Here is a 15,647-nt window from a genome sequence, read left to right as displayed (position 1 = left end):
AATCAAAAGATGGAAGAATATGAAGAATAAAAATTTTGAAAGAGGGGAAGAGTTCATTTTAGGACGTATTTGGATATGATGTTTACTTTTTCGGGTGCACATGATGTACATCTATTAAACAAGAGGGAGTGTGTCGGGGGGTGTAAAGACACCACCCGTAGAATAGAATGCAATGATGTAGATGTCGACAACGCAGAATAAGCTACATTTATTCTAAAGGGAAAACATGTGAGAGATATTGGATTAATAACTTTGCGAGCAATATAAACATAAATTACTAATTGAAATGGTACTGCCGTAACCATTTTAATTCTGTTCGATAGCCATTTAAGCTCATATGCCATTAAACTAAATTTTTATTGAAAAATGACAATGACATCTTCCTGTTTCGTTTAACAAGTTATATTGTTTCCTAAGTTGGCCAAAGATCACTATATGATGTTCCAAAGTACATTATTTCCTAGGTTTCTTAGCAAGTACACTTGAATCCTCCCTCTCTTGCCCTTTCAGTTCTCTAAGATTTATCTTAAATGGTGGTGATCTCTCGCATAAGAGATTTTGGTTCATTTTTACTACCTCCTTTTTCATATACCTGTGAACTTCTTTAGAGAATAAAACTAACAATTTTTAAAAAGACAGTTTCACGCTCAAATGTAAGTGGCTTTGCACCAAAGTCAAAATGTCTTTTCAGGAATTTTGAGTGGATGGTTTTTCCCATTTCCTCACCCAATAAACACCCTACCTCTCCCTTATCTATCCCAACTTGTACTCGCAACCCATGCCACACACCTTTATGGCAGATCGATCGCGGGGCATTTACAGGTATGTAGTCGCATACAAAAACGATACAAGCGATTAAGTAAGTGCAGTGAATCTGAGTGCAAACTCAGATAGACCAAACTTAGAATAAACGAACATCTGCGTGTTTAAGATTCAAATAAATTCACTTTATCTCAACTGATCGTACTTATTTTCGGTTTTTTAAAGAAGTTCTCAGAAAGAAAATAAAGTCGCACGCCATGATTTTATGACTTAATTTTCATTCAACCTGCTCTATGGTAATGCTCAATATTTTCCCCCGGAATGAACACCATTGTGATCCTGAGTAATGTCGAAGCGATATTGAATTTCACGTGCCGCTTTCAAATGATCACTTCATTGCCGTGAACGTCAGATATATGGCAGCCCATGATTCCACGCATTGGACCACAGGGAAAGACAATCCCATGGGTCCATTCATTCATGGGCCTTTTTCAGTTACAGGACGCCGTTCAAGAAATGGCGCCCAATAATTTCCGAAGGGGCCCACATGCATGTTTCGTGCATATATGTGTCTGCCTCTATACACATGAATGTACCATATGAATATCTATAGTCGTCACCCGAGCGAGCTTCCAGCGATCTCAATTATATTTTACTCTCTAGGCTCCTGTCGGCCGTGGCGCTGGTGTCAGCTGCGGCCCGTCTCGAATTAACGGAGAGGGGGGAAGAGTGGGGGGTCGAGGGGAAGGGCAGGACAAGGCAGGGGGGGGGGAAGGGGTTAACGAGGGGAATGGATGCCACGGTGTCGATATATCGAGCTGAAACTGCTCTAATTCACGTAGTTGAGGCTCTTGACGGCAAGAGGGCTGGGCATTGGAAACAAAAGGAGAGGCAGGCAGGCATCCAGTGACTGAATCCGCAGGGGAAAATGTTTGAGCGTCAGGAAAAATTGAATGACACACCCGGCAATGAATGCCCCATATCTTTCTCTCTCTCTCTCTCTTTGAGAATCTTAAAATTCGTAACAAAATCCAAGTTTTTCTTTCATGAACAAAGCATCCCTCGGGAATTTAAGGCTTACGGGATTAACGAAGTGGAATCAGGAGATTCTGTTTGAGGAGTCGTCTGTTTACGGTAGGAATTCGTTCGATAGGTATCGATCGAAAGGTGGCCGTTGTTTACACGTTTCTCCGTGAACACAAGATCTGGTTTTTGAGTTCTGGAGAGGTTCCATGGGGTGCGAAATTTGCAGACTTCTGAGAAACATTACGAATTTTTCACGGCTTTCTCTCCGTGCGAAGTATGACAATGATATATTTCAATAGATAACATTGGAGGCTTTTTCAGCAATAAAATGAAAGTTATTTAAAGAACAAAGATGCCAGGCCAACTGAAATTTGAGCAGTAATTTATACTAGCACTTTCAGGACTCCGCCTAGAAGAGTGATAGCGATCTAGCGTTTTCTAAAAATCAATTTACCACCAAGTATACAAAGCTGATCGTTCTTTTGTAGCTATGAGTTTTATAAATATTTATCATTTAACACGTATTCAAAAACTCATTTTTGTAACAAATGAATTCCGCGAATAGCATCATCCAATATGTTTGACAACTAGATTGGACCTGGGAGATTAACCGAATGCCAGCAATTTGGGAGGAATTTTGATATGTAACTGATTCCACGAAATAATTTTAGACTTAAATCATTCACCTCTAAATTAAATCTACATTCAACGTTGTACAACTGATGCTCTCCGATAAATTGAAGTAGGTACTCCATGCATAAGAGGGACTCAAACATTATCAGAATTGAAAGAATAATCATTTGGTACAATTACTGACGAGCATTAGACCGCTAAATTAGATGCATCTCAGTTAGTTAAGCGCGGCGATTAAAACGCAGTATTGATACTCTATACACATACATCCCTAAGTCTTACATACCTGATGTGCTCCCGTTTTGATGACGAATTATGCAATATGGGCATATAATTGTCGCGAATAATGTGCTATAAAATTTTCCCCATTCAATTAGATCAATGCAACGATCTTTCATTTTAGACGAGCATCGCAAAAAATCGACCACATTATGAATTTTACGAAAATAGACTAATTTACCTTTAAAGAGGAGCAAATAATTTTCAAAATTACGAAAATAAGGAATATTATTGATAATTCTGCTCCCGAAATCACCAATTATATTTTTCCTTGTTATTAATGTAATGATAGCTGACTATGACAGTCTTTCGGGAGAGAAATATGAGTTACTTTCGAAAAGAAACAACTAACTAGTGATCAAAAAATTAAAATGATATCTCAGCAAATGCGACCTTTCCTTTGGTAAACAAAAAATGACAATCCATTCTTCGGCATTACAACTACGAATATAACAGAGAAATTTGGCATGTCATATCTAATTTCTCGTATAAGACTATTGTGACTCCTATTAGGGCAAAGAAAAATTTACCTATGGTTATTTTGTTTCTCCGAGTGGACCATAATCATGATTTCTTGAGCGTAGAGCACTCTTTACGCACCCTCGCGCCACGATTCCGCTCTAGCGATTAGAGTCTGCTAATGGATCACTCTTTAGAGATCTCGGGGGTGCGAAAAATCTTCGCTCAGTGGGAACGGAGCGAGAGGATTCCGAATGTTGTCCTGAGGCGCTGCTGCATCGCCCAGGAATATGCTCAGGCCGCACGGCCTAACCGCTCTCATGCAAACACACACACACACCGTGGGAACTTATTCCCGGATCCGTTTTCACGAATAATTGAACTGGGCATTGTTCCAATCACCTCAGTTTGTCACTCAAGTGTTCAACATTTTTTACATGATTTTGGTGCCTTTGGTGCGTGTGGAAAACGACACTCAATGAATTTGTCCGTAAATTTTGGTGATTGACAACCAGTTATAACACACCATACGTGTAATTTATTATTCAAAACTTTACTATATGTTCATGTTTGTCGATAAACACTTATGGATTTTCAGTGAAGGATTTTCGTAAGTAATGCTCTATGAAAGTCTTCACTTTCAATCTAATTAATCAACCAACAAGCTATTTTTTTTCTCTCCGCGGGGGGAAATTCCTGCTACCTGCAACGTGAGGTCGCATTCCCTGCCTTTTACAGACTCTTTGGGGGTAGAGTGTTTCGTGGTGCATTTTCATGTGGTAGTGATGTTTCAATTTCTTGCTTGTTGTGTCCTGGCTTCCGTGTTGTAGGATGGCTTTCGTGCTGCATCATGGGGTGCAGTTTTTTAGTTGTTTTGCGGTATATGTGTTTGCATGAGTATTGGATGAAGGGATTTTTGCATGAGTGTGTGCGCTGCTGTGGGTGTAATTTTCAGTGTTGTTTTTTTGCACGTGGTATTTTTCCTTTTTACGGTTGGTGACCTAACACCCCCCGCCACACGCCCTTGCGGCGGCTTGCGGGGTATTATGTAGATGTAGATGCATTGATACGAATCAAATTACGCGCTAGGACAAGATTAAAATTTACCAGATGCCTACTGCGTAGGCATCTGGTGAATATCGTAAGTGCCAGCGTATGTTAGTTGTTAAAATATGTATTTAAACATGCGTGAGTTAACATGGGTTTTTATCGCATTAACTCTGGACTATTGACACACAAATTTCAATCAACAAACGGTTCGATACCTCCGAGATTAGATCCAACCTGGAAGTATTTACCTCCATTCTTCGCACTACATGCAGACGTGCATTTATCACATTCTGCGCAAAACGCGACAGAGCGGACAAAATGGGGGCACAATAGTTTTTAAAGCTGCACAACCTGCGGCTGCATCTCTTCATATCGTAAGAGGAAGCTTTAAGTGTACGCGTAAACCATGTACATAGTCAGGCGCTCAAAAAACATTTTGATATTTTAAATTTTTGTGGTAGATTTTACGGTTTTACAAATGATTTAGCGAACGGGTAATAATTTTACCGCATTTAATGAAACAAAACAATTCACGATCACAACAAAGCGACTTTTGAAATTCTCTATATAAAATGAGAAACAAATGAAATTCGTCGCATAATATAATTCGGCATAATTTAAATCCAGTCAACGACCAAACATTGTCCGTTTGTCATCGCTCACAAATGTTTCATTTTAAATGTTCTCTGGTAAAATATGACACATTAATACAGCACTGATTTCCAAGAAAAAAACATTTTTACGCCTATTCAAAAGTCATAATTAATATGATATTTACCATGGTCAATTTATAAAATACTTTTTACCCATAAGAACACCAGAGAAAATTACCAGCATAATGCCTACACTAAAGTCAAATTTTCGCAAATTGAAGTAAAAATGCAAAAAATGCAATTATAGGTTTAAGATTTTCAAATTAAAATATTAAGAGATAATTAAAGGAGGTTTTAGATTTTTCCTTCGCCAGAAAACTCTAAGATACCGTGGGCGTTCGGTGCAGGACTTTACAGGTCCAAAACGGAAACGTACATTCTATAATACGGCTTGAAAATATAAAACATTGGGGGTAAAGTAATTATCAAATTGTTATATCAATGTTTAAAGTCCAATGTAAAGGTTGACGTGCTGTTTTCGGACTGATACGAAGTAAATAAATAAATGCCAAATAGTAGTGCACAAGGTGAGGTGAAAGAAAGAGAAAAAACAACTTTGCACTTCCACACACTTTTTTAATATAACACGACCATGGTTTCGATGCTGCGCATCATCTTCAGGTGTCTGACCTGAAGATGAATCATCACCTGAAGATGATGCGCAGCATCGAAACCATGGTCGTGTTATATTAAAAAAGTGTGTGGAAGTGCAAAGTTGTTTTTTCTCTTTCTTTCACCTCACCATGAAAGAATTCCACCAAGTTAAGCCTGAAACTGTTAGATTCAGTAGTGCACAAGGTTAAAATCTCCAGCCCTCGAGTAACTCTCGGGGTTATATTTTCGTCTGGTAAGTTTTTATATTGATTTTTTGCTCCACTCATAAGTAGAATTCTCATCAGATTTCTTCCAAGTATTCTCCCGGAACACTATTCCAAGCGAATGCAGTAAGTTAAGATCTGCGCAGTGACTCGCGCTTTAAAACGGGCGCAACACGAACCAAGGATGTTGTTCCCGAAATTAATTCTCCAGATCCCCCTACTTCCCAAACGGCATCAGGTGCCCTACCCGCAGCTCCATCCTCACTGTCTCCCCCCGTGTGTCGTTTATGCAATTGCTTTTTGTTTGCGCACGCGTATGCGTGACTCTTGGAATTTCCCTTTCCTGCTCAATCCTCCGCAGGAAAATTCTGAGCGTTGTTTAACACTTCCGCTTGCCCGCGTCTCGAGCGACGTGGCGCCGCTACGCACTCCCGGGGGAAAACAAAGGAAGGTCGTGACTCGCATTGAGATCTTGGGGCTCTCCGCGAGAGATCCCTGAGAGAGGGGAGGGGGTGCAGGGGGGGGGTGGGTGGGAAGGAAGAGGGAGAGGATTTCTACGAGGAAAGCGCCACGACCAAAAGCCAACCCCCCCCCCTTCCCCCCGCGGTGAATTGCTGGAGGTCGGCCTTGACTAATGATCACCTCCCGTAAAATGGTTTAAGGTCACACACAAGGGGAAGAGGAGAAGGGGGAGAGTGTGGTGTTGGGTGGGGGTTTGGAAGGGGAAGGGCAGGGGGACGGGGTGGGGTAGAAAAGGGAAAGATCTGGGGTAGATGGTGAGAGGGTTTTGAGGATAGAGGGAGGAAAGGCGGTAGGGCGACGCGCAAACCCTAGGTGGGAGGTATAACCTCCACCGCCTTCCATTTCCTGCTTCCAGGGTACCATGACTATTGGGAATCCGGCGGTTGAATTGTAGAGGGATTCGCTTGGGGAATGCAATGATAATTTTACCGCTGATTCTCCTAAAAAACAAATATCTTGATCTAGGGTTGCATATGATGACAATTTGATACCCATTGCGAAATCTAATAGAAAATGCGACTGGGCTCATGTGCGCCGAGTTTATCCTTTGCTTCGGAAGAGCCTTTTTTTGTCCTTTCGGTCCTCCGTCAATGGCAATTCACAGCTTTCTTCTCCCCCAACTCTCGATCCGCCTGCTGGGAAAGATCGACGAATATATGCATCCAATTTCCCCAGCATTATTTCCTTACAATATTAATAACGAATTTATTTCAAAGCTGTGGATCCCATTAAATTAATGGAAGTATTATGTGTAAAATTCAATCCCGTATCAAGGATTTGGCTTTTAAAGAAAGAGATTGTGTGAAAATGAAATTCAGATTTTTAATATTATACAAAATTTTAACTGTAAAATTAATTTTAGTGTAATATTATTAGTGATAAAGAAAATAACCATCCCCATTTGTTCCACTAACTTTTCGTAAATTCACATTCGTTTTTATTTTCAGATTTAATGTGCGCCCCAAGTAGTTGTAGTACTCGTGTAACAAAGTTATCAGTTTTAGGTAACATAATAAGTAACTCGGATGTGTGTTTGTAATTAAGTTTAATGTTTCCACTGAAAGAACAAAACGCTTTTATGACTGCGTGGGCACTTCTGCCTTCGGGAGCTCAGAATGACGACTTAGACCTGGGAGGAACGGATTTTCTTCAGCGAAGCTTCGAATGATATCCTGTAACGTTGGCAACAGCGTAAAGAATGGAGGAGATTAATGAAATTATAAGGATTTGGGGCATTATTATGGACCGACCAGCCTCGATAGTGAAACGCTCGAATGCAAAATATGCAATCCGATGGCAAGACTCGTTCAATTTATCATTTTCATGCACAGGAAGTTTAAAATAGGTAATAATCCTTCGTGGGGAGAGTGTTTCATATCCGACAGCTATCAAAAATCGATTTTCTACGATAAACAGAAAGATAAAATTAATAAACTATCTATTAACTTGACTTTTTGTGTTCTCTCTGACCACGAGACCTTAAATTCTTTAAAGGCTCATCTAGCCGAAAACTTAATTAGCCTTTGCGCTCGGTTCTACATTACTTGGAGCACAGTTCTTCAGCTAATCTTATTAGTGACCTCTTATTTTTTTAGTAGATACTTGCCCCGTCAATTTAGCTCTTCTATTTTCGAAATACCTGAAATTTCTTCCTTTTCTAAGTTTCATTCTTCAAATGCTAATCCTTAATACCATTTAGCAAATTCAATTTCTTCACCCTCCAGCTTATATTGCAATGCTATTTTAAAAAATGAAAGGGTTTTTGACGTTTTTCTGGGTTTAGGTTTGACCCTCCGTCTAATTATAAATAAGAATATTTGAGAGTAAATTCGTGAACAAAAATTATGGCAATGCGTTCGTTGCTCTTCTCTCAGTAATCAATCAAAAAAACCCACACTTTCTCAACGTTTAAACCCCTTGAAATTGCGCGAATTTTCAAGTGCCCCATTTCCACAATGTCAATCGATCTCTCCTTAAAATGGTCTCATTCAGACCACCGCGGAACCGAGAGGAAAAGTCAGCGAAAGCTCGCGGCGATTTCCATATCGATAACGAAAGCAGTAATTTAAATTGACGTCTGCCCCATTTCCTGCTAATTAAGAAGTGAACCGACTTCTCTCCTTCTTCCTCCCAGACATTTGAAAACATCTCGTTGATAATAAGGCCAAGGAAAATCTATTCGAAACTGAGCGTTCAAGGCGTGGGGGATCCGAGCGGGGTAAAAGGAAAAATATTGCGCTTTCCTTCCCAAAGAGCGCCTCTTCAAATTCTCAATCCGCCCCTCCCCCCGAAATCTCTCTTCCCAGAAACACACACACACACACGAACGCTTCCCACTTGAGCTTTGATTTCTGCTCCCGGACGGAGATCCTTTTCACTTCGCCGTTTATTCAATATTCAATTGTCGTAGAACGGATTAAATTTCAAGAATATTCAAGACTTGACTTTATGACATATATGTATGCAATAAATAAATGTCATATGTATATATATGTATAAACACAGTATTCAACCCATAGGTCGGCTTGATAGATAATGGTAGAGTTCACCCAATACGAATGGGATTCTATTTAATTTACAGATAAAGGTTTTAGGTCAACTTTTTGGAAAGTGACTAAAATTGTTCCGATTTGTTGGCATTCATCACATACATGACCTGCTGCTATTCAGGCACCCACTGACAGGTCAATTATGGAATGGTTAAAGGGCGCCAGGTGGCAATTCAATTTTTAAACTTTATTCAATGTGTACTTATATATTTACAAACAGTCTCAAAGTTTCCCCAATAAATACCGGCACATAGCATGTCTAATTATCCTCTCGCCAGTTAACAAGCCGTGGTGGGTCGAAGGAGAGTGTTAATTATGTGCGATTTTTATCCGAGGACTCCTTGGGCGGTTTTAATTCACTTGAATTAACTTGAGCAACCCAAAAAAAGGCAAGTTTTCGAACCGGGGAATCAAAGGCGCACTTGTATCGAACTCCGGGAGAGGGAATTGCAGGGAGAGTGAAAGGTCCGAAACTCGAGCAAGAGTTATTAATGGCTATAAGGGATTGTGCGGTCGGCAGATATCTTCCGTACGTGCCATTGCAAATGCGTCTCGCACTAGCAAACGAAAGAGCCGGCCCTGGGGAGGGAGTGGAGGGGGCAGGGGGGGGGGAAGGGAAGAAGAGATTCGCCCGTCTTATGTTGTGGCTCTTATCTCCCACGGGATCACGTTCCCCTCGTCTTCCCGAGGCCACTTGGGAGGGTCGGCATCTGCTCTCTCGGCTCCTCTCGAGCGAAAGGACACATTCCCCCCCGCCCCCACGTGCGCGGACGGATGTCCCAGCCGCCCCTTTCCCTCTCACTCGTGCGGACGTGAGCGCGACGGGAAATCATTTCAATGCGTGTCGTGTCTCCACCTCGCGACTACAACGGAGGACTGCAAACCGCGCGTTGCTTCATCTGCCCACCTCACTCACATCTAATGTAAGTCAATGCACTTATCTTTTATGCAATGGTTATGTTGCATATTAACTTAACGATATTTAATCCGAGTAAAAGATGAAAGACATTGAATAAAGTTGAACAGATCTCAATAATTAAAAATATCGTAGTTTGGAATAGAGTGTACGTACCACCACTTGGTGATATAGAAAGAAGAACGGGCGAATCTGCAGGTTCAAACACTGAGGGGATCATAAGGAAAAAGATTGAAAGTATCTATCTTAGAAAGGATATAAGGGCAGACCAGGAGATTATTGGGTGGATACTATCAAATGAGTAAGCCATTAGCCAATAAAATGGACCAATCTTCCATAGAGAAGCTGGCGAAAGGTTTGTTAATTTTGCATGTGGTTTTGTTCCTTTTTATGGGCGCTGACCTAACACCCCCCACCACACGCCCTTGCGGCGGCTTGCGGGGTATTATGTAGTTGTGGATGAAGGGTAGAACAGCTATGAGATTAAAATTTAAAGCAGAGATGACACCTAGTGATGAGGGAGATCAGACCTTCATTCAAATTCACTTAGTTGGATAATGAGTTTCACTTCAGTATTTTTAAGTGCTGCATGGTTTTCAGATCTTCAAAAATAAACAAAAGCTGCCAAATTAGAGTTATGCCAAACTGAAAAAAATGCGTTTAATCCAAGAATAATAGAATAAAACTATACGGTCACAAAGTATGGGCAAAATTTCTGCTTTCTGTTCCGCTGAAATAATTATTCCTCAGTAGATTATACGAGTGTTAGTTCAATAGTTTCAGCCTCAACTTTGTGGAAGTTCATTTTAATAAATGAAAAAGAAACCTAACGACCTGAGGATGACGCCGTAGCGTCGAAACTAGTCGTACCTGTAATAAAGTGGTGGATTGGAACAAAGTGTTTCTTTTTCATTTATTATACGAGTGTTATTCAAGCTTAGTTCCTTTTACTGAATTCATCGCTGCTCTAGAAGTTTGGGAGAGTTTGAGAATATTACACGCTCAGGATACCCTCTTTGTTCCACACATCCACCCTTTCATTCTCTCAGTACTAACGGGTTTATCAAATCTCAAAACTTCAGTAAATAAATAAAACAGTTTGTCATTATTGATTGAATTGAGCTCTTACGGCTTATAGTATTGAATAAATGAAAAAAAATTCGATAGTCGTAAACAGTGGAACTGGAACGGTGAAAAGGATTAGCTTTGGCAAATTTTTGGAAATTCGTCGATGTCTTTTATTTCATCTCTCTTTAAGCGGAGAGAACATTAACTAGTTTGCCGTACATTGATGGAGAGAGGAGCCTTGATGCTCAGTTACGTCTGATTCCAGCTCACAGACGCGTTGAAGAAAACCGATAAACCCTGACTCGAAATGGATGAAATTTTGATTGGAAAGGAGAATATTTTTTTGTTATCACTGAAGTCTATTCTCCATCAATTAGAATGGAGCCTATTTGAGTCTATCCGGAGACTCAATTCTCTTTGAAATATGAACTTCTACCTTTCCCCCGATTATTCATGGGGACATCTAAAATGCAGCGTTCCATTTTCCGAAATACGACACGGTTGGCTAGATATAAAGATGCCATCTTATTCTCTTAACTTACTTTGTTCCGATCGTCCCGGCCCAGTTTTATGATTTATCGGCGGGAATCTCAAGGCAATGAATCCCGACATTGGAAAGGGAATCGTAGGTGGCAGAGCTCATTTGAAATCAAAACGGAGCTGAGCTGACGGGAATGAAATAACGGGAGACTCCGTGTCAGTCGTTTGGCAGTCTGCAGAACCCACAGCCCAATGCTCTTTTAAATGAGGTCAAGCTATTGGTTCAATGACTTCGGCAACTACAGGAAAACTAATTCCACTACTACAAAATGGTAACCAAGGCATCATTTTCAAAATTTCAGGCTTAGAATTTAGAGATGGAAAGTTGGCTTTAGTGGCGGTTCTTTGATTAATTGCGCGGCGTTTCAAATTTTATTAGCATTTAGGTTCTACAACACTGGGGGTCTCAAAATTCAAATTTTCCAAAAAAAAAAGCAACTGGATTCCCGCTAAAAACATTTTATAATTAGATCAATTTCATAATATGTTGTGTAGTTATAGCCTCAAACAAACAAAACATTAAAAATTGCAGTACACTCGAAATTCACGGGTCTTGGCGTGTGGCAGTGCATTATGTGCGCCGGAAATATTAGACTTCGAATTTATCGTCGTCAGTAGCGGATGTTTTACCTTTTCAAAGCATAAGGAAAAATAAATTGCACAAATATAAATTGTCACGGTGCCTACAGTACGCCTTCGAAATTCGCTGCTAGGCTTTAAAAGGATAGAAAACACATAAAAATGAATGAGCGCCACGACCGAAATTCATCTGGTTTAGTAATAATATCTGTCAATCAGAGGAGAGTGTAATTGAATAAAAAATTTCAAAGTGTTGGGACTATATTGTGAGTATTTGGTAACACTCAGTGGCTTGGGTAAAATAATCTGTAAGTCAAATTCAATCGATGAAAGTTAATAACATAGAAGTATTGATTAAATCAAGTATTTTCTCCAAGGTGTACGATGCAGGAGCCTCATTGCGATAATGCATGTTACCTCTTCCTGATTTGGGCGTCCGATCATAAATTCAATCATTAATGGAAAATCATTCCAGAATTCCATCAAGTAAATGCTTCTATACCCTCTAAAATGGATTGCCTACATTTTTATCGGCCATTAATCGATAAATAACTTATTACTTTGAAAAATGGCATGCTTTATGTCCCGCTGCATATCTCCAGAGGTCTCAAGTCGAGCACACAAAAAGTTCGAAGGGCATTGGCTTCGCATCGACCCCCCCTTCCCGAATTCCGAGATTGAGTAAGGGCCGAGGATAGCCGCGACGGATTCCTAATGCATTCTTAATGGAATCCTGAGTGAGAAATGAGGGCAGTGCGACCGATCGCCGCACTGTTTCCTCTGATAGGGAACTCGCCCCCGGCTATTCAGGAGGCACAGATGCATTTATGTGGTACTTAGCAGGAAAATAACCCTGTCATATATGTAGGCACTACTAGCGACGAAATAAAAGGAAGCCCATGCGGGCTTTCGCGTGTTTTTTCCTTTGAGGAACACGAGTCCAGAGGTGGAGAAAAGAGTTAAAAGAAATTCTTTGATCCGGCAGAGGGTCTCTGGTACCTTTCCCGATTCGCGACATCTTCCCTGTTCGATTCGTTTCCATGCCACCGAAAACATTTCAAACCTTGTGTTATTATTCTGTGTAATCACGTTTTTCACGCTTGTGTCACCCAATTAATTACACTAATATTTTCCATGAGCTCGCGAACCGGAAAATGAACCACAGACCCTCTGCATTGAACTCGAAGTCACAGCAAAAATTTTGAAATAAATCGAAGTGTAAGCGAGGACAAGGTTAAACGCTGCGTAGACATCTGGTACATTGGTAGGTGCATGTGCTTGGTTATATTAGTTGTTTGCATATGTATGAGAATGTGTGTAAGTCAGATGAATTTTGAAAGAATATATTCTTTTGTGTGGGTGTTCAGGAGTCTGTTTTTTTGTTTTAGTTGCATTCAATTGCATTCTATGTACAAGGTGTATGTGTATGCTCTTGTATATTACGGGTGGCGTCCTAATACCCCCTGCCACATTCCCTTGATGCAGCTTTCGGGGTATTGCGTACATGTAGATTCCACTTCTCCATCCCCCCGTGAGATCCCACCCTGAGGCTTCGGCGAGAAATTAGCTCGGAGAAGAGTTACCGCAAGGTTCAGAACAAACGAATTTATCGATGACACTGAAGGAATTATAGTGGCCCCACACCACTTTAGTAGATCAGACCACAAAGATAAAATAAGAGAGATAGATTCCGGTACAGATAGATAAAAATACTCATTCTTTCCCCGAACAATCAGAAACCATAATAGTAAGAAACCGAAGTCACTTAAGAAACATTAAAAACATTTAATTTACAAGTCGGGAAAATATTAAACATTGCAGAGATGTCAGGTATATTGGTAGGTGCATGTGTATGTTATTTGGTAGGTTGTGTTTTCATGTGTGTGGGGTGTAAGGGTTTTTGCATGAATGCATGCCATGTTTTGTTTGTGGATTGTATACATTTGTGGCTTTTGCATGAGGTTATTTTTCTTGATTACGGGTGGTGCCCTAACACCCCCACCACACGCCTTTGCGGCGGCTTGCGGGGAACTAAGTAGATGTAGATGTACCACGAGCTGCCCCTCCCTGTAACTGGGAGGTGATCGAGGGGGCGATGGGACAAGGGGGGGGGCCCCGTTCCCCTCGTAACACGATCTCTTAGTATTCGACAGGCAGTTTCGAAGCGAAGTGTGAACGGGGCGAGGAGTGAATGAGGAGGGCGTTGGGGGGGGAAAGGGGGGGGGGGGGGAGGGGGGGAGGGGGGGGGAAGGAGCTGAAAGTGAAAGGCGTCGAATGGTGAACAACGGGAATCGGGGAACTCCGCGGCGTGTTGAACGGCGCACGTGGAGCAAGGGGAGGAAAAACTCGGGGTAACAGAAAGGGTCCCACCTCTCACTCCCCCCTACCCCCCGGTGAAATTCCCTGAGCAAGCAGGGGAGAGGAGAAAACGGCAAACAAGGTGGCGATTGTGTCGCCGTTATTAACCTCTCCTCTCCGAACAACTGAGCGAAATACAGTTTCAGTCGAGATGACTGGAGTTGCAACGGGTCCAGAAGCGATTACAGATCAGTGAAAAACTTGAAAGATGCCTTTAAGAACACCTGAAGATGCCACGCAGTGGTGAAACCATGGTCGTCTGAATACAGTGTAAATGTGGAATTGCTGTGTTTTCTTTCTTTCTACACAATAAAGCAAGAAACGTCGAGAAAACTAAACAGCCTAACTACCGAGGACTTCCAAGGGTGCTTTAAACAGTGAAAAAGAAGATGGAATAAGTGCATAGCAACAGAATGGAGAGTACATTGAAGGGGACAAAATCGATGTAGATTAAATTTCGCAATATAAAAGCTTTAATGGCCTCAGTTCGCGTATTTATTGGACAGACCTCGTAAATATGGAAAATGATTCAAATGATGAGGATTCACTGAGCAAAACACCAAATCGAACTTCTCTTTTCCTTTCATTACACCTTTGCATTTACGTCACTCCTTTTTAATAAACTCTCTAAATTTCGGGTATTTAATTTTCACAAAATTGAATAATGCTAGTGATTATGGGAATTTCATAAATCTCTGTGCCCTCGGGAGAATGTTTAAATTTTAATTTTACTCATTCATTCTTATCGACGGAAGCTTGAGGCCAATAATCAGGAAAGTCAGCTCCACCGATTTATCCATCCTGAAGAGATGAAAGAGAATCGATTTTCTCCCGGAGGCTGGGAGAGGGCCTAATTAAAAGATGAGGAGTTGTGTTTCGAGAATATTCTTGGGGAACAAAGGCGGTTTGATGGCTCTATGATTTCCCGGGGGGGTTTCTGAGAGAGAGGGAGAGTAAGAGAAAGCGAGGAAGGAGAAGTCGAAATGCTTTCTCCACTGGCGTGCGGCGAAAATGGAAGCGAGGGATAAGGCCGGGGGGGGGCATGGGGTGCAGAAGAGCGGAGGAAATGGTAAGCAGACAAAAGGGAGAAAGGCGACAGTGTGGCCAACGACTGTCTTATGCGGCGGAGAAGAGATTAAGCGCCGCCAACCTTGCGGATATTCTTAAGAACCTGACAAGATTCGCTCCGATTTTTGGTAACTCTAGCTTGAGAGAAGGAGGCGTGGTTATTTCGTACACACTCGGAGAGTTTTTGGCTGGATAAAAATTCTTAAATTGGAATTGATCCATTAAAAAAAATCAAAATGAGATTATTCAGCCGTCGGTTAAAAAGTAGACTATTTCAATGCTTCCCTACCAACACGATATTTTGATCGGAGATTTCATTTCTTGGTGCAAGCCGACTTCACCATTCGAAGACACGCCTGTTGGCAAC

Source organism: Hetaerina americana, unplaced genomic scaffold, assembly GCF_022747635.1.
Source record: "Hetaerina americana unplaced genomic scaffold, ioHetAmer1.1.p SCAF_6, whole genome shotgun sequence".
Lineage (NCBI taxonomy): Eukaryota > Metazoa > Arthropoda > Insecta > Odonata > Calopterygidae > Hetaerina > Hetaerina americana.
Note: the sequence above shows the minus strand (reverse complement) of the source record.